This window comes from Emys orbicularis, chromosome 15 (genome assembly GCF_028017835.1).
Source record: "Emys orbicularis isolate rEmyOrb1 chromosome 15, rEmyOrb1.hap1, whole genome shotgun sequence".
Classification (NCBI taxonomy): domain Eukaryota; kingdom Metazoa; phylum Chordata; order Testudines; family Emydidae; genus Emys; species Emys orbicularis.
In genome coordinates, this window is record NC_088697.1 from 32,714,483 (window position 1) to 32,740,910 (window position 26,428).

Below are 26,428 nucleotides of genomic sequence, written 5' to 3' on the forward strand. Positions count from 1 at the left end.
CGGCCCCGTTCACATTTCTCACCAGCCTTTTTGGAGTCATGGTTTCCCTTCTTTCTGTTCAGAAGCAAACCCAGGCAGCAGGAGGAGCTGCAGTTCTCAGCCACATAAAGCCAACCTGGAAAGGAAGTGACAGACCCTGGCATGCAGAATGTGCAGCAGCCACCGCCACTCTGCTCCGGTGCCCTGGACTCCACACAGGTGCAAGAGGAGCCAGCCATGGGGTGACAGGCAGCTCACTCCTCCAATAGCCCTGTTAGTGTTTAGGGGATGGTAAATTGGCCCAGAACTGGCAACGCTGCCTGACCTGCTTTCCAGGCCATCAGATAAATCCCCCAGTCACGGGTGGGCGGGAGGTGCGGGGGGGGGGGCAGTTGGGCTTTCTGGCTCCTGCCTCTCTGCGGAGCATTGCTCTTTCCAACTGCTGACAATGTTCGTTATTAAAGTTTATAAAGGCCCTTCACTGCAGCTGTTCCTGGCCTTTGATGAGCGATGGCATTTGGTGCCATTAAATCCTCTCTCTGCAGGAGACAGAAGCCAGCCAGAAGCTTCTTACCAGGCTGAAAGCTTCCCTCACTCCTCCTGCCCTCCAGTGGTGCCCGTCCGGTACGAAGTTCAGCTAAGCACACAACAGCGCTGGCCAGGCTGGAGAGCGAGTGAGCACTGCATGCCGAGCCAGGCCAGTGGCATGGGAGGGGAGCTCTCAGGGGAGCCGGGCACAGGGGTTGCACTGTGGCATGGTGCGGTGAAGCGGGACAGCGTGAGGGGGGGAGAGAGTTCCAACCAGCCCTATGGACTGGTCTTGGCTGTGGAGTAGCAGGGCTGGATATACAGGCCATGCTCTGTGCCGCTGGCCTAGGTCTTGGAGGAGCCTGTTAGTGCTACAGCGAGGGGCTGCCAGCTGAGAGGGTCTGACCCCAGCTCCCCACAGATGTGCCAGCTGGGGACACTCCCTTTCGAGCAGCTGGTAAAGCAGTGGTCTTCAGCCCAGGAAAGTCTTTGCGAGATTCTGCTCGCGAATGCCCAGCCCTGGGTAAGATCCGGTGCCTGGGCCGCAGGGTCAGAGGCAGCCCTTGGCGTGAGTCTGCATTTCACGTGGCAGAGGAGGGGCCTCTGCACGGTGACTGGATTGACAGAGGAGACGGGCTCCTACATGTGATGCAAAGCACTCCTGTACGAAGGAGAACAGCAGGGTGGAGTGCAGATTGCAGCGGACAGACTTCTCCAAAAGGGGACTTGGGGGGCAGGTCCTCTGGAGGATGGGAGCGATCCACCGAACATGCAGCCCTCCTCCGCCACCAGCACCCACAACAGCAGGTACAAGCAATTAAAACAATAGGGGAGGCCTTTCCTGTCTCAAGGACAAAGGACTCCTCAGTTCCATCCCTCAGCCTGGCACAATGCCCCACTGGGCTGCCCTGCCCCCCAGAATCCAAAGCAGGAGAGGCTGCACGTGAACGTGGGGCTGATGTTGAGGGAGGGAAGGGCAGGGCACACACTGAGCACTTGTGCATTCCCTTCCCCATCATCCAAGCCGTTTATTTCTTCTCAGGTTGCTCATTTGATATTTTGACGACAATCCGGAGCGTTTGGCAACCAATTCGACTTCCCCACTGCTCACAGCGGAGTCTGTAATCGCTGAGCATCTGCTCAAAGGACTCAGACAAGGAAATGACTGATAACCAAACAGCTGAAAAGCAAGCATGGAATATTGGAAAGGACGTCGATCAATACAAAAAGGACCCCAGCAGGCATAGACAGGCAGAGGGAGAATACACTGTAGCCAGGGAAATGCTTTGCCAGCCTTTATGTAGACTGAGGATTTCTATTAAATCTCAGTGCTCCGGAGATAAAAAAATACAGCCTTAGAATATTACAGGGTTTGGAGGTATTTATAATTGTCAGGAACTGAGCAAATACAGATATTCCTAAGTAAATGATAGCATTTGTAGGGAACAATTTCATCCATTTCTCAACATGAAATATTTATAGGCATGTATTTGTCTTCTACAAGTGTCTCCCTATTCATCTGCGAAAATAGAAAGTCGTGAGCACTTTACTAGCTTCCTTCTAATTCGTAAAGCTGTTTGGACAATTTGTTTTCCACTGTAACAGATTTGGTCTGTCTAACAGTACATTTATAGAGTTCCTTCTCCCCACCCCACAAAGGATCCCAATGCAACATGCAAACTGTACCAAGGGCTGCTTCTTCCACCACTGAAATGCAGCCACCTCTGGGGTACAACACAGTAGGTAACAGCATGCAGGAACACTGTGCTACATTTTAAGCAGGGAGTAAAGAACACTACCCAGCTGAAATTACCCAAGATGGAATAGAACCAGAAAAGAGTTATTGTCAAGTTGTGGAGAAACTCTTTCTGGATACTATTGCACTAAGAAAAGCCCACACAGACATATCTAGTAAAGACGGAGAAGGATAGTCCAGTGGTTAGGGAGCTAGCATGGGGCTTGGAAGAACTGGGTTTAAACCCCCCGTCCTGCCTCAGACTTGCTAACCTTGGCAAGTCACTTTCCTCTCGGTGAAATGAGGATCACTGAGGCACAGGGCGACTAACAGCACTTCCCTACCTCCCAGGGCGGAGGGTAAATGCAGTAGACTGCAGAGCTCATGGAATACCGTGCTGAGGACCCTACAAGTTCTAGGATAAATGGAGCATGACGTTCACGTGATTGGGACTCTGCTTTTGTTTACTTCCTTCCTTGTGCAGCATTGACCTCCACCCCACCCTGGGAGCAAGGTCTGGAAAGAACCCAACCTGCCTGGCTGGCAGCTCTAGACACCCAAGTCCTCCACCTAACCGGACACCAAAGCTGCAGCTTGGCCCCCCATTTCTAGAGCCAAGGTGGAGGGGTCAGTGCCCATAGCTCATTCTGCCCTGGGCCTCTCCATCACAAGGTGTTCTGAGACAGGCCTCTCCGATCTCAAGGGGCCAGCCAGCCCTCAGAGTACCAATATTTCACCATTATGCCCCTGGAGAAAATTCAAATGCTCTAGAAATAAAAGGCTCCTCCTCCTAGTCCATCCCCAGCCCCCTGAGCCCATCCAAACCACTTGCACAATACACTTGTGCCTCCCTGGCATGGCTATGACCTCGCTGGGCATATGGGGTGGAGTATTGGATGAAGGCCAGCTAAGCACCTCATGGGAGGGGGTGGGTTAATACATCACCCCACTAGGACAGAAGTCCCCTCCAAGCCAGCAAGAAACCCAATGGTAGTGGAACCGGACAAAGCTTTGGCAAGCAGATTGGCGGGTGGGGTGGAGGGGGAAAGGTCACACCACGAATTAAGCTCTTAATCTCAACTAAACACATTACAGATCTGCTCATCAACAAAAAATCTAATTTTTATGTGTGAGGCCAATCTTAATTGCTTGTCCTTGACATGAATAATGCACCACATAAGCCTATTACCCAGTGTAAGCCTATTATTGTTATTATCACACTCACTGTCAAAAGTATAAAAGTAAAACAGTCAAACGGGGGGCGCGGAAAATAATGTTACGCAATTAGCAGCAAAATGCCAGACAAACAAGCTCATTAATTCTTAGAGCAAGTGAGCGCCGCCAGTGACTGTTAGATGTACATTTGGGGGCTGGGCAGGGGGTGAATCCTCTTCACGAACGCAGGGATCCAATTCTCATCCACTCCCAGCATGGTTCTACAACACATTCACTCTGCCGAAGCCCGGAGCTGCTTGGGGCTGGGGTCTGGTCTCTGACTGGCCAGCCCACGCTGTGAGCTGCTTTATTGGAGCAGAGTGGAGAGGGATGTTGTGGCGTTCCTGGCTGGGGGTGATTCGGATGCAAACCTCCCCAGCCACTAACAGGGCATGAGGGTGCTTTCTAACATTATCATTGCAGGAGGCGCAAGGGAGGAACACAGACTATTAGAGTGTAAGAAGAAGCCATTTCGCTTTCTGATGTCAGGGCAGCAGAAGGGGTTTCCCTGGTTGCATTTGTCACCTGCCTTAAAACATTCCCCCTTATGAGCCCTGTCAAGGGGGATATTTGTACAGTACTCACCCCTAGAACGCCCCCTCATGGCTGGGCACGGCATAGCAGGCTCTCCTTGTCTAGCACCCCAGCCAACAGTCACTGCGGTCCCGTAGTGGTCTGCCTCTTCTTGTAATTCAGCCCTCCGGAGAGGTCATGCTTTATCCCCCCTGCCAGCATGACAACGGTCAGCAAGAGAGTCCATTCCCTCTATCCAGGCTCACACCCTCTGTTCTGGGACCAATGGTCCATGCACTTTTTCCTCAGGTCTCCCAGTTGTCCCCTTCTCGGGTGCTCCTTGCCACCTACCAGCAGCTGGCAGGGAACCCAGGCCCACCTGCTACACAGGTTTCCACTCCAGAGACCCTAGGACAGGTTGTCAACGTTCAGGCCACCAGAATCCTTCCTACCAAGCCTTTTCCCCTGAGCTGTCTCCTCGCCCCACCACAGCTTCACTCCTTGCTATCAGGAGAGTAATTGCACAATTCCCCCCTGGAGCTTCTTCTGCTCCAAACGACCTCTATTTATAGCATCCCCAGCCCCTCCCCATCTGGGCTGCATCATTAATTAGGCTTGGCTCACCCTCCAGATGCAGCCAGGTGGGTTAATTGGCCTCTCTGGCCTACATTATCCTTTCAGCCCCTGTGTGAAAGTAAAGTGTTGCTCAGCAGGAAAGGGCTGTGGAACAGCTGGTGGGACCAGGATCTTAGGTGCACGGTCCATGCAGCATGGTGCTTTTCTCCATCCCAGAGAGAGGTACCACAGCCATTGCATAAACCAGCCTCTTTGTCCTAAACTTCGGACAAAGGCAGGCGTTAACTAGCCCCACTGATCTCCAGGAAGTGATGCCAAACTTCCACCAGCTGACGATCTGGCCAGTTGCACTGGATTGGACCCATGACCTTGATGGCATAATGTGCAGTCCCCAGGGTGTGGTGGTCAGGAGAAGGCGTGGACTGGCCTGGGTTTGGTTACTTCCCCGAGATAACCTGTTCTCTAACTACCTAACTTCTACAGTGTCCCATCCTCACAGTGATTGCATTAGTCCCTTGGCTGGGGGTAGGGGCCTCCCATCAGCCCGCCCCCGTGCATTGCCTAGGGGCTCGTACACTCACTCACTCTGACTGACAGCATGGGAGAGAAAGAGAGAGAGAGAGAGAACTGGATAATTGCCCCATCCCTTCCCCATGCTGACGCTGCAGTCGCCCTGGTGCGCATCGTGTGTCACTATCAATTTGAGCCTCCCACTGACTTTGGGGAAATGAGCAAAGCCCCAAAGTGGGTAGCTCGTATCTGAGCCAGCCGGCTCCGAATCCCCCTTGTAAGGATATTCTGTAGAGCACCAATAATGAGCAGGTGTTTCAGGATGCCGCAACTCCCTTTGACACGGGAGCTGTCAACAGCAGAAGGGCAGAATGAGACTGGCTAACCCTGGGGGGAAGCAGGGATAACATGGAACAAAGCCACTGTCCCACCCCCGCCCCTCCTCCTCACACCACTGTCAGGCTGCTGCAGTGCAAAGGCGGCTTTTCATCTGCATGACAGCAGACAAACAGCCCGAGTGCCTGAGTCTGTCACTGCTGGAGAACGCCCATGCCAAGGGATTGTACACAGCCGCTAACAAGCACATGGGCCCCAGCTCAGCCAGCCTGGCCACTAGAGTGCATCCGTTAAAGGCGTGGAGAAAACACTGCTAACTTTCCATCCTCCTGAAAGCAAGGGACTGGTGATGCTTGCTAGCTCAGCGCCTGGGCACCCATAGCTCTGCCCAGGCACCCCCGCCCAGCCCAGCAGCCCCCTGTTAATCCAGTCCTGGGCACTGGTGCCTCTGCCAGGGCCGCTCAGTGTTGAGCTCTTTTGCCAATCCAGACGTATGGCCCCTGCACAATCCTACATGCACCGCCTTGGGCGAGTCAAGTCACGGGACCCTCTTCACGGCAGCACCCCAGCGTCCCTCACCTCGCACACCTCTGCTGCTGCCCTTCAGTCCTGACTACACCAGCCCTGGTAGCACAGATCTGGGCCCTGTCCCACCTCTCTGTCAGTGCCCCTCAATCCGGACCCACAGCCCCCACGGCTAGTCCAGCCTTGGGCGCAGCACCTGCAGCCAGGCCAGTGCTAACACCAGTCTGTCTCCTAGCGTGGGGGCTTGGTAGGCTAAACAGCTGGGCGAGAAAGGAGACCCTGGCAGCGTGGGGCAGCTATTGATTGCATGAGCGCCGGGCAAGGGAGTTACATGCCTCCCTTCGACACTGTCGGAGGTTGGGTTTCGGGTGTATCCCACAAAGACCCGAGTGGTCCCCTGGGCTCACCCAGTTCCTAGTGCTGCCAGAGCTGCCCCCAACTCACATACAGCATCTGCTCTGCCAGCCCCTCTCAGCAGCATTCCCCTTCCCCCTGCCACCTCCCTCTCAGCAGGACAGGGAGGAAAGAGCTGGTGCGGGCATGCAGGCGAGGGCTGATGCACACAGCTCGGCCAGATGAGAAGCAGCCACTCGGGCTGATGCAGCAGTGGTCCAGGCAGGGGTGGTCCAATAGCTATTCGCGTCTGCTCTGCACACCGAGATAAAGGGGAATCGATCACCATGACAGAGGGTAATTAGCCATCCCGCAGCTGCTGTGCAACCCAGGCAGGCCTGGCTCTGCAAGTCAAAGTCATCTTGTTAGCATCTCCCTGCTCCTGGGGAAAGCCAGCGCAAGGAAGCAGCGCCCTGAGCACAGGGGCTGCCTGGACAGTGCCAAGCCAGCCCGCTCCTCCTCCTCACCTGAGAGTTGGCCCTCTCCTCCCAGGTCGAGCCCCAGGGGCTATCGCTGGAGGGGGATCTGTGCAGTCAGTGTGCCCCGTGGTGGCCTCCTGCCCCACCTTAAAACAGCCTTGCCCTGTCCATACACAATCCCAAATGCTCCAAGGGGCTCGGGACCCTCCCCTTCAGCCCCATCACTGGGAGGTTCCCCATAACCCACTGGTGGAGAAGAGCCAGAGAGCCCCAGGCTCCAGCTCTGTCCCTAGCACCGGGGACAAGCTTCCTTACAGCCTCCCTCCTAGTCCTGACAGGGCTGAGGTGTGTGTGGGGGAAGATCAGGGCAATCCAGGCTCCATGGGCCTTTCTCTGCCGAGGTGGCCAATGAGGGGCCCATGTAACCTGGGACACATTCACTGGTGCATTTATCTTCTGGGCTGAACCTAGTGTCTCCCAGATCTTCCCACCTCCACCACTGGCATAAAAAAAAAAAAAATCTCTGCATCCCATTCCCTCTGCTCCCAGCCCCTCGCCGGCGGGACAGCATCAACAAGGAGCATCCATGCCCATAGCAGAGCATGCTGTTGCCCAGAAGGACACCTTCAATGGTTCCTCTCACTGCCCAGACACGGGGCGGGTTGTTCCAGGTCCTGTCTTTTGCAGCCTACAAAAGGCACGTCCGCAGTAGAGGGTTCTGTGCACACCACCTGGCCTGTCTCTCTGTCCATCCATCATCCATCTGCCCTCCCCTAATCTCAGCTTCTTCTGCAGGAACGTAGGCAACAGAGGACCCCCTGGCCCAAATAGGCACCACGGCTGGCCATGTTGGCAGAACAACCAGAGCCAACTTGCCTCTCTGAGCACTCCCCTCGGCACGGGGTTGAGGTGCATCATCAAGGGGGTGGGTGGGACCCTTGCCTTGTTCATCCTCAGTCCATGCCAGGCCTGGGCAATTGGTTTGTTACTGCAGAGTTACGTGGGAGCACTGGGCTTGCGGGTGGGGTATGGCAGGGCAGCTGGTGATTCCTTCTCTTCTAAAGGCACAACCCCGGCTGCACGAGTCGTTGAAGGGGAATTCCCATCAGAGTCTCAGGGACTTTGCAAAGAGACAGGATGCAGTGAAGGCAGGGACCTTTTGGGGCCAATCAACCCTGACTGAGCCCTTGAGCAGCAAAGTTACTTGAAGAGCGTTTGACTGAACGGAGGTCTCAGCTTTGAAATTCACACTTCATGCTGGCAGTGGCAGCATCCAGGCTGGCACCTCTCCCCCATCATCTGAAACCAAACGCTGACCCGGCCAGATCCCGGAACCGCACAACTGCTGCTTGGCTCCTACGTGTCATTTGCTAATGAAGTCCCCTAATGAGAAAATCGGGATTCAGGAGCTGGCTAAGCAACGCTCCTTCCTACACACGCGCTCCATGAGGACTTATCACTAGTCACAGGATGTTTACAATAATTTTTAATTTGTGCAATTATTAATCATTTTTCTATCTGCCTAATTTGCATAATAATTAGTCTGCTCAGCGTTTGCCATGACTGTGAATGACAGTGTTTTAAATTAAATTAAGATTTTAATTTTTTTTAAGCTAATCAAAGTCGCCTTGTGACGCCAAGACCGAGGCCGCTGCCCTTCGAGAAGCAATAATAAAAGGGATCCATTCCTGGGTGCTCCTTGCTTTATCCCAGAGGCTCCCAAGGCATTTTACAGCCTCCCTGCAGCCAACAGTGCTGAAATGCAGCTACTCTGGAGTGGACGCTGGCAGCCAAGCAGTACACAAACCAAGGACCCTCTTACAAGACACCCTACAGGGATTCAATGGCTTTTTAGAGGCCTCCCGGGCATGACGCAGACACAGAAAACTGCATGGAACGTGGCAGGATTAAGGGCCAAGCCCAGCTGGATGGGAACCTCTGGATGTGTTGAACAGGAGGGGCTAGACGCTTAGCCAGGGTCATTGGAATGCTCTGCAGCTCTGGATTCCCAGGGCTCTAATCTTTGCCACCAGTCCAGCCTGCGCACGTTCGCACGTACCCACACGCCATTGGGGCACAAGCCCTACTGGCTGGGCTGGGGAGAGCCAGTGGTGAGCCAGCACCGGAAGTACTGTATTTTAGTATCTAGGCTTGTTTGTCGACCTGAGATAAAAGTATCCAAAAGTCAACCCCAAAATTCTCTCTCTTATACGAATATGTGTGAACAAAGGACAAAGACGTGTGTTGCTTCTGCCTGGCCAGATGGGTTTGCTAGTATAATGGGAAGTGATAAGGGATAGAACTAAAGTGTTACAGGGAATGGTGGGAGTGTAATATGAGCATACAATGACAGGCTGCCTGGCTCCTTTCTCAAGCCAAGGTCAAGCAACCAGTCAGGAGGGGCAAGGGGAGATTGGCGGGGAGGCATAAGAAACACTAAAAGCTAAAGAAAAGCCTGACCTTGGCCAGACACGACCTCATTCCTTACCCTTCCCTTGGGATACAAAAGAGGAGTGGGACGAAGACCCCAGACTCACAACCCTCCAGAACGGAACAGAACCATAAGTTATAAGGGGCGTGACTAGGGGCAGGCACTGGAGGTATATTTGCGCCTGCTAAGGAGGAGGAGGTGGGAATGGGGACACAGGCAAGGCTCTGCAGCATCAGAGCTGGGAAGGGACCACTGGGAAACAGACTCTGCCAGTGTGTAGAGCTCTGGACATGGTTGCTTGGAACTAACCCCAATAAACATCGCGTTGCCTGCACTTCAGACTTGCTGTCTGCGTGACAACAACCAGGTGAAGGGAAAGCCCTCTAACACCGTACAGCCCCCAGCTCCTTGTTCTGCTTTAGGGGTTTGACCCAATGCCCACTGCAGTCAATGGGAAGAACCCCATTGCCATGTGATGCACTCACACCACCACAGACCTCCTCCTCCGTTGCAAACCCCTCCCAAGGAAATAGCTTACCATCCCCATCAGGGAGTAGCTTACCATCCCCATCGCCAGGACAGCTCACCCACCTCCTGCGCCTCCGGACACAGGCAGCTCCCCCTGAAATACGAGCGTGGTGATGGTGGACATCTGCTTGCCTGGCTGGCTGAGCAAAATGCGCACGTCCTGTCCAAGTGGGAATCCTAAACGTTACCAAGCCAGCCATTCGTTAGCACAGCATCTCTCTTTAAGGCTCATTAGAGCCAGGTTTTTCCACAGAGTGTCCCGGCAGTCCACCTGAGTCCATCCACTTACATTCCAGCATGAGCATGTCTCTGGCCTGCATCCGGATATCCTCCGGCAACTGCCATTCAAGGTGGTCATCCCGTAAACATTTACCAGGCAACCACTTTGCAACAGCTGGTGTCGTTCATCCTACGGCTAGATGGAGCTAGGAATGCACACCGTGAAGCGTGGATATACACAGCCCCTGGGAACAATGGATGCTAGGGTGACCAGATGTCCCGATTTTATAGGGACAGTCCCGATATTTGGGGCTGTCTCTTATATAGGCATCTATTACCCCACCACCACCCATCCCAATATTTCACACTTTCTATCTGGTCACCGTAATGGATGCAGACACAGTGAAGCACACAACAGGGACCCACACAGGCTATGCATGCCTAAAACTACTATAGCACACAGGCATTATGCACTCAGCAACACAGCTGTTTGAAGCAGGGACCCATTAGTGATCGGTTTCTGCACAATCTGATCCGACTTCCATTCTGCTCTGTAGCCCAGCACCTCTCTCTCAGATCAGGGGCTTCGGACAGCAAAATCTAGATCCAAAGCATGTGGGTAATATAAAAACAGAACTCTGCATCTGCAAATAAAGAAACAGCAGGCCGCCCTGATTTGCATAGACCAACCCATAATGCTTTGTGGCTTTTTTTGGGGTGGGGGGGACATCACACACCTGAGGTGGAAATGTGGGGAGCAGGATTCACAAAGAATACAGCAGGTGTACATGATGATAACACAACTGCCTCAATTCTGGATCCAAATGTCCCTGAAATCCAGAGGTGACTGGATCTAGGGGCTGGTTTGGGACCCAGCCCTGCCCTGATTCCAGCCTGACATGTAAGATCTGGACACTTTCCTAAGGACACCACATTTAAGGTACCACAGGGCCAGCTGCTGCAAGCTCCAGTGAGGAAGATGGCAGGGTGTGTGTGTGAAATCTTCCCTCAAATGATCCCCAGGCCCCCGGCTGCATTAGCACTAATTAAGCACAAACATTAGCAGATCTGTTCGGTGCCACCTGATTAATGACACTGTCAGGCGGGAGTTTTTCACTCTCTGAAGGCAAATGACCTGTGATGTCAGCTACCTGGTAATATGTTAGGGGAGCGAAAGTCTCCTGGGAGGGCCGTGAACCTCCACCACTCCTGCCTGGCAGCTCTCGGGCAACAGCTTCGTGCTCATGCAGGAAGAGGGGTCACAAGGAGAAGCCAGAGAGCTGGAAGCCCGTCGCTGCCCCTCCCAGCACAGAAGGTGTATGGATACTTACAGCGGTCAGGCACGACTGGTCTGAGGGCTGGTGGGAAGCCTTCAGTCAGGACTCCTGAGTTTTAGCCCTGGCTTCACCACTGATTTTCTAGGTGACAAGTCACTTCCCCTCTCTGTGCTAGAACCCTGTGACCTGACCTGAACCCAGCCACAAGTGTTGAGTTGGGCGAGAAAACAACCAGACCCTCTTAGGGTAGCTTTCCTCCTCCTAACCATGGGAGGATAATGGGAAGTGATAAGGGATAGAACTAAAGTGTTACAGGGAATGGTGGGAGTGTAATATGAGCATACAATGACAGGCTGCCTGGCTCCTTTCTCAAGCCAAGGTCAAGCAACCAGTCAGGAGGGGCAAGGGGAGATTGGCAGGGAGGCATAAGAAACACCAAAAGCTAAAGCTAAACACTAAAAGCCGGAACGGCAGCACCTCTCGCTCTGGAGGGAGCGGGGCACACAGCCGCACCGATCCCAGGGGCAACTCACGACCCCCTCAGGCTCAGGTGGGCTTAGGTCCAGGTCAGGCCCAAGCAGACCACTACTCTGTGCCTCAGTTTCCCCATCTCTAAATTGGAGATAATGCCCAGGAGGTGAAAGCCTATAAAGCCCCCTCAGTCCTTCGCAGGACGGCTGAACACTGGACACCAGGGCCCTGGAAGTCGTATTTTTAAATAACGTCATGCCAGGTGTTTGGGGAAAGGCCCATGGTGCCGTGGGACCTGGCCGCCCTGCACGGGGGAGCTGTGACCTCCACCCCCAAGCAGCGGCTCTGGGGCTGGTGAGACGCTCCAGGCCAGTGGGGCCAAGGGGCCAGGGCTGCAATGACAGACTCTCAGTCACCCCCCATTCCCAGCCCCTTGCAGGCCCAGGGCACGGATAGCTAGTGTCACAGTGCCCTCTGGTGGCTGCCCGCAGCACTTCGCCTATTGAGGCTCTATAGCTCTGCACCACTAGCTCATTAGCGGGGAGCCCGCTTGGGCGACCCGCCTCCAGCATGGGGAGTCAAGGTCATCTGTGAGGGAAACTGCCCAGTGCAATAACTGGGGCGTGGGCTACTTGGCAAGAGCCACGTGGGGCTCACGGAGACTGAGCATTGATATGGGTCCCAGAGGGAACCAGGCTTCAAGGAGCCCCATCCCGGCTCAGAGGGAGCAGAGGCCTCAGGAGCTTCCCCACCCCACCCCACCCACAGAGGAGAGAGGTGTCTCCCTGCAGCAGCCGTTGTTACTACTTCTCTGGGGCAAGGAAACCAATTGGGGGGGGGCAGAGAGCAGGGTTCCTCACCCCCCAAAAGCAGCCAGGAGAGCGCTTGGCCCAGAGGAGCAATGCACGCTCCACTTGTCCAGCAGCCCCCCCAAGCACAGTGCACTGGGCTCGGAGGATGCACCTGAAGTGTTTGAATGGGGATCCCCGTCCCGACGGAGGCTTTCGGAACAGGCAGGGCCCCTTGCTGTCAGCACTTCCCCCCACGATGGGATAATGCCCCCTCCTGAGCTCCTGTCTGGGGTAGGAGTTGCATGGGGCCTCCTGTGCCTTGCTTCACCCTGGGGTCAACCCCCCCACCATAACAGCCTGAGAAAGGTGATGGGACAGGCCTATGCACATGTTGGAAACCCCTCAGGCAGCAACTGTCCACTTCTCAGTGCAAGTTCCCTCCCTCCCCTCCCCAGCTCAGCCTGGCCTGCGGGCGGAGCATTCCCCTCCAGGCCCCTGATCTGCCAGGAGATATAGTCACTGAGACCTGCAGCAGCCCCAGCCTTTAGCTTCAGCCCCTGAATTAACAGCTAGTGAGGCCAATTCTTCAGTGCCGGGGAGAGAGCGCCACGAGGGAACTAGTCCTTGGTCACAAAGCCAGCTGGAGTCCAGAGAGATTTCAGGGGCTTCCCTGGTTTTTCTGGCTGCATCATTTAATACTTGAGTCATCACTTGAAATGTGTCCTGTCCCTCTCGCATCACACGCTGGTTGGCTGTAGGGCTGCTGATGGGCCATGCACACCGCACAGCAGCTTGCGAGGGCTGGGCTGCATGTGTGTGTGGTAGGGTTATTATTGTGGGGCTGTTATTGTTATACAGCAACCCCCGTTGGTTAGTGTAGGATCCTGCCTGGCTACTGGGCAGCCAGGACTGGTTTCAGAAATGCTTAGAAAGCCAAACAAGTCAGACAGAAGCTGGGAGGTGAGGCTGACATTCTCCCTCAGCCCTGAGAGGGCCTGAAATTAAAGCAGAGATGTGTCTCTTTCTGCAGCTGGAATTGGGTATTTCCTGCAGCAGGGAGTGGGTGGGGGGGGGTGGGGGTGGGGGACTGACCCCATTACACTTTGTGCAGGATCAAGTCACAACAGCAAGTAAGTTATATAGACACAGGCTCACCAAACATCATTACAGGAGAGGGGTGGGCAGCCCTGGGCAGGTCAGCAGGACTGAACTGCTCCTTCACCTTCACGGGACTCGTAAGAGAACAGCTCCCAAGGCAACTTGGGTTTTTTTAATGCATTTTGCTGGGAGTTTGGTAAACTCCCGAGGGACTGGGCTCAAAAGGGTGGGGAGAAGGAGAGAGGCGACCTATGTTCAACTTGGCCAAGTCTCCAGGGCTGGAAGGGAATGGTTTTCTGTTCTGTTTGTTCTAGGATCCAGTCCAGTTAAGTAGAACAGCAAATATTGTAAGATTCATGATAAAAATCTGAGAGTTGGCAACACTGTAAATTTATTAGTAAAAGTCGCAAGCCTGGGAGTCAGGTTATTAGCCAAGGATCTCACTTTAAGAAAGAAAGAAAGCTAAATTCCTATTGCTCATGGGATAACCTTTGTTACCTGTAATCCAATCTCATGGGTTTTTGGACCCTGACTCATGATTTGTGAACCCTTTGGGCTGGTGATGCTGCTAATACCTGTATTTTAAAAGGGCTTTTTAGGTTTAAAAAGGTACATGTCTCTTTAATAATAACAGTCTGTTCGGGTTTATACCATGCCCCTCACCAGGGGATCGGAGAGCCTCCCACAGCACCAGAGCTCTCTCTACAAGCAGAACTGGCTTGGTGAGATGGCTCTCTCACACACACAGGCAGTGTCCAGTTAATTGTCTCCAATTACTGCGCAGTTACCCCCTTATTAACCAGCGAGAAGCAGATTCTTCTGCATTGTTCCATTAACATCTGCCAGGACCGTTCAACTTGTTAATGAAACAGTGCTTCGAACAATTAAATGACTGATGACACTCAATTAACATGCTGATTGGCCTCTCAGCTAATTGGCGCTGGCTTGGCCTGCTCCTTGTTGGTGGCGACTTCAGCCTTGAACGGTTCCTCAGCAGCTCCAGCCCCAGCGTAGCGGTTGGCCGGATCAGGCAGCTTCCTGCGGCCATGCCAAAGAGCCAGGGCCATAGCAACAAAGAACGGTGGCCCCCTCCGAACATATGTCCGGGCGGGGCCCCTTACAATGCAGAAACTGGAATGCGGTATTTATTTTGCCACTTTTAGGGGGCCCCTTCCTTGCGGGGCCCCCTCCAGTCGGAGGGTACGGAGGGCGCTCGCTACGCCTCTGCAAAGAGCTGGCTCTAGAGATGTCAGGCACTGTGCAGACTGCCTTGAACAGTACTGGCCGGGGCGATCCAGAGTCCCCCAAGCCTGTGGGACGTTCTAACTAGCATTAGAGAGGCAGTGTGGAAGGTCCTGGATTGGGAGTCAGCAGCCCTGGGTCTAACCCCAGCTCTGCTGGGCAAGTCACTTCTCTTTGGGCCGGTTTTCCCCTCCCACCCTTTCACTATGCAGACAGTCCCTTCCGCAGAGCTCACCAGCTGTGCACAGCACCCAGGACCTTGGGGCCCCAGCCTGCGAGTGACTGTCCCCTGCCAGAGGGCTGTGTACTTTCCCTTGGTTGTTAGCGGCCCTGCGGACAGCCCCTGCTGCTCCTAATCCTCTGTCAGTTACAAACCTAGCCTGGGAAACGCAGCACCCTCCCCTCCTCTAAGCTCCTGGTAACCTGGCATTCGTGGGGTTGCTAGAGCGCCATTCACATTCAAATCACCCCTGGGTGAAAGGCAGGAGACCAGCAACCATAGCAACCTGCAACACACACTAAACCCCTGAGCTCAGCCCAAACGGAGACTCCTTGGAGCCCAGAAGTAGCTGCTCGGAGCGCTCCTGGGTCCATACTGCCAGCCCCGTAGCCCGTCGTCTCCAGAACCAGACACTGCCTCTCACGGGGGGTGGAGGGATTCCCTCTGCCCGCCTGACCCACAAAGCCTGGGAGATGGAATCCCTGCAGTTTGCTTGTCTCTGTGAACTGTGCGACTGTGGGTAAGTGAGCGCTCGAACAGGCACAGACAGGCACACGCCCTTATTTATTTTTGCTTAAGGCTTCTAGAGCAAGACTGGATTCGTTTCGCCTTTCCCCCCTCCACACACACCAGACCTGATCTTAAGCAAAAGCTGCTGGCACTGAGCTGGGCAGGCGGGCTAGAAGCCATGGGCAGCGGAGAAGGACAGCCGCCTGCTTTATTTCTCTCGCTCTAGGTCTCTTTCTCTCTGCGTTAGTATGGAGCCGTTTTAGAAAGAGCGATCATCACTTGTACTGCTGTGGTACCTAGAGGCATGAGAAAGTCTCTGCCCCACAGACCCTCCACGTGCGTGTGCATGGATATATTCTGGAGTGTTTACTCACGTCCCTGGGGACTTACAGGTTTTAACCACCTCTTTACAGAACATGACAGGGGCCTGCAGCCGTGCCCTGAGCCATGTTGCTAGTGGGAGTTGGGTAATAGCAGGCGGGGGGGGGGGGGGTATTTGGCAGCTTCCAGCTCCTACCTCCACCACAGGAGAGATCTCTTCCTCCTACCAATTGCATCCGTCTCCCCAGAAGCTCTGAGAGACACCAAGTAGAGGGGAGCAATTCTCAGGGGCCCTGAAAGCTGCAGAGCATCCGACTGCCCAGCACACAGCTCCCAGCGAGCAGACCCGGCTGCCTTGGTGGTCACCTCCCCTGGCTCTGATGGCTCCCCTGCGGCACGCGGGCTGGATGTGGAGAATGTTCCCAGAGGGGAGGGGAGCCCGGTTTCGGTTTCTCTCTCTCAACTGCTTCTCTGTCACGCTCAGTTGACACAAGCACCACAAGAACTGCAAGAAGCGGAGCAGGCCAGCGCCTCAGGACTGCAGGAGGCCCCAGCTGTCCCATTACAAGGCAACTTACACCCAGCCACCAAGTAAGCGAGGGGAACCAAAGCAGCCTCCCTTGGGAGTGTTTTACACATGCCCCGTGCGCCTCCCGGTCACCTCCTCACTCTTCCTCTCCTCCAGACGTGCATCCTCGAAGCAGCAAGAGGCCGCTCCGCACCCCTCCACACCCCAACCCCCCGGCCATGGCCTTCAGCACCACGCAGCGGGCAGAGTTCATTCCCTGGGAGCCGGGCCAGAGGACCAAGCCGCATGTCCGGGTAACGCCAGCACCACAGCCGATCCAGGCTAGGCTCCTGCCATCCCCCTCTCCCGAGGGAGAAAGGAGAACCCCTCTCTCCCCACCCGCCCCCGTGGAGAAGGCCAGGGCTCTACCCCACCCACACACCTGCCATGGCAAGGCCTGCAGGCCGCGGGGGCTCTGTGAATTAACCCACCCGTCACCCCTCATGTGGGGAGGTGCCCTCTGCGGCTGGGCACTCTGGAACCCAGTCAGCACCAACGGGGGCTGCGCTGCCTGCTCTCCACTGGGCCAGGGTTAGCGCCATGGGTTGCTCCCTGGGAGCGGCGTGGGCCCAGCCGCCCCACGGGGAGGAGACAGGCTGACCTCTCTAGCCCAGGGCACGGGGCGGTCGTGTTTTGCAGGAGGTGTATCAGTGCCCACAGGAGCCCTTTCAAAGCCAGAGTCTGTACCGCCTCCACTTCCCGCCCAGGGAGCCGGTCGTGACCACCCTCCGGCGGCCCCCGACTCCCAGGCAGCCCGACGGCTCCGGCTTCCCCCACACCACCACCACCAAGGAGAGCTACAAAGGATGGCGAGCGGAACGCCCAGACTGCTATGGAGAGCTGCCAGCCCTGGCAGGTACAGCTGAGACCCGCCACCAGGCTGAGATCAGCCAAAGGGGCTTCATTAACTTGGGGTGCCCCCATTCCACGTGCCCCATCCCTGAGTCCTGGATCCTGATAGTGCCCTGAGGGCTCACCGGCACTACAGGAGCCAGGAGGGGCTCGCCAATGCCAGACACCGGGCCCACAGTGCCTGAAGCGGGGCTGGGTTGTGCTGGGCTCTGTGCCCGGGAACATGCCCGAAGCCCGGGCTTCAGCCTGACACGCTGGGAACACTGAGCAGCACCAGCCCCATTCTCTCCACCCTAGGCGCTCTCCTGTCCCCTGACCGGGCAGCCGAGATGGAAAGCACCACGCAGCGAGAGTTCACTGAGAAACGCATCCCCAAACCGGAGCTGGTCAAAGGCCTCCAGGCTCAGCTCACCATTGAAGGTAACAGAGAGGATGAAAGCTTCCAGCCCCACATCCACATGGGCCCGGAAGCAGGGCTGCCCCCGCATTGGCTCAGCAGCGCCGGGTTCCATTCGCTATTGGTGTCTTAGCAATCCCCTCTCCAACACGCGCGAGCGTTTCAAGCACCGCTCTGCTGGTTTTATTGCTTCAGTCCGCTCACCCTCCCTCTGCAGCCCTCTAACCCAGTAGTTCTCAAACTTTTGTACTGGTGACCCCTTTCAAATAGCAACCCCCCCCTTAAAAAGTGTTTTTAATTTATAACAGTATTATAAATGCTGGAGGCAAAGCAGGGTTTGGGGTGGAGACTGACAGCTTGTAACCCCCCATGTAATAACCTCGCAACCCCCTGAGGGGTCCTGACCCCCAGTTTGAGAACCCCTGCTCTAACCACCTTTGCGGGGCACAGGCCTGTCCCCCCCATCAGTGCATAACAACATCCTCCTAGTTGGGGTTAGAACCCCCTCCCCAGGCCCGCTAGCGCCTCCTGGGCCCACCGCTGGTTAGCGCTCGTGCCTACCTTCTTCCTGAAGGGCTGCAGGCAGCTTCACCCCAGCTACCACCTTTCTCCAGGCCCTTCTCGCAGCTGCCTTGCCAAGCCTGTCCCAGCTCCTCTCTCCTGGGTTCCTCCCAACTGCGTTCTCCGCTCTCTGTGCAGCCAGCTCCAGTCCCCCCCACAGCTGGGACCAGTCACTGGCCTTGCCTCCACATCACCTTCAGCTGCCAGGTCACAGCAAGGCTCAGCCCCGCTCCCCTGAAAGGGCCAGCCTGTGACCGGGCCCTTTTCCTCTAGCCCAAGCGGCTCCCAAGGTGAGACAGTCTAGGGCAGTGATGCTCAGCCTGTGGCCCAATCAGCACCGAGCTGCAGCCCATGTGACAGCCTCAGGGCCATACAGGTTGTATTGGATGCGGCCACAGTGATGCTCAGCCTGTGGCCCAATCAGCACCGAGCTGCAGCCCATGTGACAGCCTCAGGGCCATACAGGTTGTATTGGATGTGGCCCACAGTGATGCTCAGCCTGTGGCCCATGTGACAGCCTCAGGGCCATACAGGTAGTATTGGATGCAGCCCACAGAGATAAATAGGTTGAGAACCGCTGGTCTAGGGCAGAGGTTTTCAAGCTGGGGGTGCTGAGGTCTTCCAGGGGGTCCATCAGCTCATCTAGAGATTTGCCTAGTTTTACAACAGGCTACGTAAACAGCACTAGTGAAGTCAGTACAAACTAAAATGTCAGACAGACAATGACTTGTTTATGCTGCTCTGTGTATACGCTGAAATGTAAGTACAATGTTTATATTCCAAGTGATTTATTTTATAATTAGTGGTAAAAACAAGAAAGTCAGCCCCTGTTCAGTACTAGTGGGCTGTGACACGTGTATTTTTGTGTCTGATTTTGTAAGCAAGTAGTTTTTAAGTGAGGTGAAACTTGGGGGTAGGCAAGACAAATCAGACTCTGGAAAGGGGTACTGTAGCCTGGAAAGGTTGAGAGCCACTGGTTTAGGAGTACATCTACAATGCAAGCGCAGGGATGATGAGGGCGGGGAAGCTGGTACAAATTACCGGGGCCTGGCGGTCCAGAAGGGGGCCTGGGGCCTGGCTTCCCCTCCTCCCCCCGTTGCCTTACCAGGGCCTGGTGGTCTAGAAGGGGGCCTGGGGCCTGGCTTCTTCCCCCCCCCCCTCGTTGGCCCTGTTTAGCCGGTCTGCCCTTGCTGGGGGGCCCAAAAAATTTTTTTCACTGGGGCCCGAACCCACTCTGAGCGTCCCTGTGCAATCAGCAGCAAGTCTACGGCCTGGGGCTCGTGTTAGGTGCTAAAAACAGCTGTGTGGAATTTGCAGCTCGACCTCTGCCGCTCACCCCATTCCCTGGGGTTCTGAGCCCAAGTCTGAACAGCTCCACGTTATTCTTAGCACTGTAGCACAGCCCTGAGGACCCAGGCTCTGAGACTCCCTGCCCCTTGCAGTGTAGACACACCCCAGGAGGCTGGTCACGGCTAGGCGTTATGATATGATGCTGGAAGTACAGCATGGGGCTGTGCCATATGCAGGAAGCAGCACAAAGTTTCAGAGGCTTGCGAGCATGGCAGAGTTGAGCACACCGGTTGGGTGGGCTCGTTTCCATGTCATCCCTCAGCTGCCAGCCATGGGGCTGTCTGAGCGCTGAGACGACATGGAAAGCCTGGGCTGAGCTCTCCCTGGGCTACTTTCCAAACCAGAACTGGGAAAAGCTTCCCCATGCTCTAGCCTGAGTTTACTGTCCAAGTTTGAGACCCGCTGTGAGATGTATCATTTATTAATCTGGCCTAAGACAGGGGACGCTCTTGATTTCTGCAGTCCCTCTCAGTAGGGCTGGCAAACCAGCCAAACCCTGCTCCTATAGACGGGGTAGCCCCTCCAAAGTCTAACCCTCACCCCCTCGGCATGGGGCAGTACATTGGTTTCTGTTCTGCTAGGTGATCATGACATGACGACAACCCACCAGAGCACCTACCAGTCTGTGCCCTTGGAGAAGCGGGTAGCCCAGTCACGCGGTAAAGGAATAGTGCCAGCAGGGAAACGAGCCCAGGTGGAATACATGACCAAGTACCAGAGTGATTTCGCAGCATGCAGCTTGTTACCTGCACGGATTCGGCCTGCTCAGCCTCCTCTGGACAACCTGGCAATCAACCAGGGCTTCAGGTGAGTGCAGCCATCAAGTAACCCCCCTGGGCAGGGCTTGGAATGGGGAAACTCCAGGCAGGACGGGGGGGTTGTCTCAGCATTGCAGCAAGGGGGCTGTGGATCCCTGGGACAGCAGAGCAGGTGAGCGGAGCCTTTAATAGAGAGTTAGCACAAGGGCCTTCCCCCTCCTCACAGTCTGAGGAAGGCTGCATCCAACCCCAGCAACAAGTTTTGGGAAGAGGAAGGAAACATGATTTTGTTCCTACAAACAACATTGCCAAGGGCTTTGAGATCCTCAGGTGAACGGTGCCCGGCAGGCAGACATTCACTGATATTAACGCACACGCTTACCAAACGCAGTAGCTCAGTGTTGACCCCATTTTACAGATGGGGAAACTAAGGCATGGAGCGATGAAGTGACTTGCCTGAGGATGCACAGAGAGTCCTTGGCAGGGCCACGAATAAAACACAGGAGATGCTGCAGTGATGGCTGGTGGTGCAAAGCTCTGAAACACCTGATTCACCTCGCCGCTGAAGTGTGTCCCTCTTCCACCCAGCACAGATTTTCAGACGGTGCAGAGGGAAAGCTACCATGGCTGGGACACCCGCAGATACCCTCGTGCCAGCCCCATCAAGCTGAAAGAGGAGCTGGCAGACTTGGGGAAAGAGAGGGATGGAAAAGTCAGTGGAGACACGGTGACCAAGGTAATGGGAAAGGAAGGAGAGGGGGGTTAAATGGAGATAAAGGGACGCTGAGCACAGTTAATTTCAGTGAATGAATGAAGATTCTCACTCACACAGTGGGAATAAATCTAGTGAGTAGAGCACAAGGCCTAGGAGTCAGGGTGCCTAGGTTAATTCCCAGCTCTGCCACTGCCTTGTTTTGTGACCTTGGGCAAGTTTCTTCCCCTCCTGTCTGTAAAATGGGAACAGTAACACTCCTTTGCCCCATAGGCTGGGAGGCTTTGAAAATCTCCTCCTTAATTAGCCAGTGTTTGTAAAGGGGTGTGGGCCACGCAGGTCCCATTGATGAATTGCTTGGAGATTCTTGGACAAGCCATGGCAGAAGTTCAGGATATTTATATTCTGCATTCATTCAATAAGTCAGTAACTCTAAAGCAGGGTGAGGTGGGGCCAGTATCTGGGCACCCCTTGGCTTTCGTGGTGGGGGTGTAGTGGTTGCTTTGTGTAGCATGGACAGAGAATCCCCTATTGCAGTGATCCTGACAGTGGGGGGGAAAAAGGAAGCTAAAGAAAAAATGAGACTGAGGGAACCCTGCCTGAACCCCCGCCCCTAGGTATCAGTGTCACTGTCCACGGTTTTGTCCTGTCCCTGCATGGCAGAAATGGGCTGGCTCCCTCTTCCCCTGGTGTCATTATGACCCAGTAATAAACCATTGGTGTAAATCTTGCACTCAGCCATTCCACTCCCAGCTCCACGCCTGGAACAGCAAGCAGCATTTCCCGCTGCCACGTTCTCTACGTACCAAGGGACAGACTTTTTAAAAAAGAGAACTCTGCAGTGTTCTCGATGGGAGCTCCAAGGTGCAAAACTCGTTTGAAAATCTGGCCCTGCCTCTTTGCAATCTAGAGGTGAAAAGTGCTATAAAGAGCTTGTGGTTGTTCTGACCCTCTCGTGTCTCTTTCCAGCTCTCTTACCCTCCTCTGCCCTTGGACAGGCCTCCGGGGACTATCCAGTGGCCCCCCACAGTGCTGAGATCCCTCCCTGCAAAGTTTGACGATTCCACAGCCCACAAGTTCTTCTTCAGAGAGTGGAGAGTCCAGCCCCGGATCCGGCAAGGTGACCCCCACGATGGAGTCTACATCCAACCTCTGGTAATACAATGGGGACAGGAGACCGCTCCTGCTAACGGGCTGCCCATGGCTGGCACCCTCACACAACACAGATGGTCCTGTGAAAGCGGAATGCATCCAAGAGCCTCAGCACAGCCTTGTACACCAGACAAATTCCACAGGGTACCACAAAGACAGAGGCCACTGTCCCATGAATGATAATGTGCTTGAGAGAACAGCAGCCAACACCTATTTCAGTCAGGGTCATACCATGACAGGTGCTGCACAGACTCCCCAGGCGTGCAGTCCCTGCCCTGCAGAGTTTATTATCTGAATAGACACATGGGGAGAGGGGGCTTTGAGAGACAGGCAGCATGATGGATGCAGGTATCACCTTTTAAAGAAGACGTGTGGCACTAACATGATGGGAGGTGAGGGAGTTGTTACCCAGGGCAAAGATGTGTAGGGAGAGGAAGCTGGTGGGCAGGGAAGGAGGGAGGGGAACAGGAGCTTGGAGTAAACATCCAGTGAGGAAACAATGACCAGAACAAAGACAGCCCTCTTGCTGCAATGTGTAGTGGGGGGGGGGGGGGAAAGGAGGCTGGAGCTGGGCACCCTGCTGCTGCTGCTGCCACCAGCCAGTGTAGGGTCCTCTACTGCTCCCCCCAGGAGGGGCACAGCTGAGACAGCAACAGGTGGAGGAAAGCAGCCCTTAGACTAACGTTCACCAAGTTAAACCTGGGTATTTTGAATGCTCCCCTGGCAGCACACATATGCTACCTTATGTCCCAGACCCCCTAGCAAACAGCATTCAGGGATATCCAGAAACAGACGGCAGAGTCCAAACAGGCTATGTCTGTCTGCCCCATGCACAGCCCTATTGTATATTTACAAGTGCCTTATCTCATCTGTTCTTTTATGTTGGCAATGACAGAGCATCTACAACTAATCGTGGCAACAGGGGAAAAACCCCACTTCCTTGCTAACACATTTTAATATTTCCTAAAAGCAATTTCCTATCTTTCTCCAGTTCTTTCTTTTTCAAATGTAATTACCTCTGGTCCGCATGCAGAATGGAAAGGAAGCTGACAGATTGCCGCTATCTCTAGTTAGCAGTTGGCTCATGTTTAATGTAGGCATGGCTGGGGCGGGGGGCGCTTTGATAGCATCTCCCAACACCTTGCAGTGTAAAATACCAAAAAAGGGACTGAACTCTGTGACTGTTTGGATTTCTAGGCCAAGTTTGAAAGCCAAACTACCACACACAGCACGTTCCTGCCCCCGAGAGCGGAGAAGGTGAAGAACTACAAACCAGAGCAGAAACCCATCCGAGCACAGGGAAAGCAGGATTTCTCCACCATCCACAGGGAGTCTTACAGGTACAGCTTCTTTCTCTTTCGGGGATCGAGTCCAGGCAGGCGATGGCAGCATTATGATTGCTGCCATGCAACTACGGCTCCGGTTGCACCAGTCAGACAGACAGACACAACTGGGTTCTCAACACTTTCTTTTTCAGGCCAATCCCACTCCCAGTCTGTCGTTTGCAAATGTACTTGATCCAGCAACAGCAGCAGGGAAGAGAAACCATGAATTCTCTTGTGCCCGTTAAAGCCTGATATGCAGCGTGGATCCAGGTCCCTCAGCCAAATCAACTCTGTCCCCAGGATGCTAATGGGCAAACAATTACTAACTAGACAATTTGATAAACTGTGTTTTGTGCATCTTGGCAACATTAAAATGGCATCATCTAAAATCTCTGAAACTTGAGTATGCCTACACTGCAGAGGTGTGATTGCAGCTTGCACAGAAGTACTCACGCTAGGGTTACCATATTTCAGCAAGCAAAAAAGAGGACGGGAGGAGCCCCGCCCCTGTCCTGCCCTAGCCCCGCCCCTGCCCCGTCCACTCCCTCCCACTTCCTGCCCCCCTCAGAACCCCCAACCCTCCCCCTGCTCCTTGTCCCCTGACTACCCCTCCTGGGACCCCTGCTCTTAACTGCCCTCCAGAACCCCACCCCCACCTAAGCCTCCCTGTTCTTTGTCCCCTAACTGCCCCCTCCTGAGACCCTACCCTCTACCCTGACTGCCCAAAACCTTATCCACCCCCTCACCCCCACAAAGCCCCTCCCGACCCCCCCCCTCCCTGTCTCTTGACTGCCCCCTCCAGAACCTCCCTGCCCCTTCTCCGACCCCCTGGCCCCCTTACTCTGCCGCTCAGACCAGCATGCCGGGGAGGAGGAGCAGGGGGAGGAGCTCCAGACTGCCGGTGCGAATGGCCGGCTGGTGATCTGCGAATGCAGGGAGGGAGGGAGTGCTCTCAGCTGCAGGGGAGAGGAGGGGGAAGCGGAGGAGGGGCTCTCTCTGGCTGTCGGAGCCCCATGTAAGTGGCACCATCGGTCCCGCTGCTCTGTCAGCAGCGCGTGCTCTGCAGGGGCGGGGGGGGAAGTCCGGACATTTACAAATTCCCCCCCGGATGCCATTTTTAACTCTAAAAGCCGGACATGTCCGGGGGAATCCGGACGAATGGTAACCCTAACTCACGCGAACTTTAATCTAGCTACCAGGGCTAAAAACAAAGATGCAGCAGCACAGAATAGGAACCCAAATCCATCCCAAGGGTTCTCGGCAGGCTTGTACAGCCTGCATGTCTTCACGGCCTTTTAGCCAGGTTAGTGAGATTCAAGCTAGCGTGGGTAACCCATCACAGTGCAGACACACCCTAGAATAGCTGCCGTTAATTTGGGTGTTGTGCATGGATGTGGTATTTTGTTTCTTAAGTTACAGCAATACAAAATGTAATAGCTATTGAAATTATTCAATAATTTGTACCTAATTTCATTGTATTTCCTGTTTGTTTAAGGATGCTGTAGGAATGCTACTGTTAATATTGTAACACTAGCTTTCAGAGTGCATTAGTCTATTATTTTGCATTTTATTTTAAAGATAATAAAAATTGCTTGTGCTTAGTGTTAGCACTTAAATAGTCCTAATTAGAGGGATGTGCATTCCTCAGCAAAAGGAGTGTTCTCAACTTTCTCTCTATCTGAAGAATCCCAGACAGTAGTTTTCTGCAAGGCTGGAGTAACAAAGGAGCACCAGCAGCACGTGACTTATCAGAAAAATCAGATGACAAAAACAAAAGTATATTTACATAGTGTACCTCCCATAAGGCTTTATGGAAATATGCTTAGAATGTGTTTTATGCTACATATGCCATGTAACATATCTTCGTAAAGGTTATGATCTATTGAATGTATTAATCCTATTTGTATGCATGTATCAATTTTGTATTCAACGTTATGAATGTTGGCTGTGTACTGGCTTGATTTTTCTAAATAACCTCAGTAGAGCATTTGGTCAGTTCCTGGAGAAAGGAATGTTGAAATTAAGGACCTAATCAAGAAACACTTAAAGGACAATGGATCTTGGAATGCTCCAATCCCCATAAGATGTCTACTTGAGAAGGTTCAAGGTAGCATGTAAACAATGGATGCTACCTGTAAAAACTGAGAGTCATGCATGGACATGTGACTTGCCCAGGTGACTCCTAAACTCCATCTTGGAGCTGGACTTTGTATGGGAGTGAGGAGGGGGTCTCTACCCACAAGAGAGTCTATTTAAACCCCTGGGAGACCCCTCCATTTTGTCTTCGGCTGACTAAAGAAAGAGCCTCTCCACCCTTCAGGACACTCGAAAGAAACTGGAACAAAGGACAGTGTGCAAGGGGGGTGAGTGATTGTTTGTCCCAGGCTAAAAGGAGATTAGCCTGTAAAAGGGAGCATTCTGGAACTGGTGAGGATCTTAGTCAGTTTGATTAGACATAGATTTGCGCATTTTATTTTATTTTGCTTGGTGACTTACTTTGTTCTGTCTGTTACTAGTTGGAACCACTTAAATGCTACTTTCTGTATTTAATAAAATCACTTTTTACTTATTTATTAACTCAGAGTATGTATTAATACCTGGGGGAGCAAACAACTGTCCATATCTCTGTTATAGAGGGCAAACAATTTGAGTTTACCCTGCATAAGCTTTATACAGGGTAAAATGGATTTATTTGGGTTTAGACCCCATGGGGAGTTAGGCACCTGCGTGTTAGACAGGAACACTTCTGTTAGCTGCTTTCAAGTAAACCTGCAGCTTTGGGGCAAGTAATTCAGACCCTGGGTCTTTGTTGGAGCAGATGGTTGTGTCAGGCTCAGCAAGACAGGGTGCTGGAGTCCTGAGCTGGCAGGGAAAGCAAGCGTAGTAGTAGTAGTCTTGGCACATCGGATGGCAGCT

The 26,428-nt window shown here is 53.9% G+C and overlaps 1 pseudogene; it reads left to right on the top strand.

Annotated features, from left to right (window-relative positions):
* The first annotated feature begins 16,217 nt into the window (after positions 1 to 16,217).
* LOC135889182 (uncharacterized) lies at positions 16,218 to 23,764 on the top strand (annotated as a pseudogene).
* Positions 23,765 to 26,428: the final 2,664 nt, after the last annotated feature.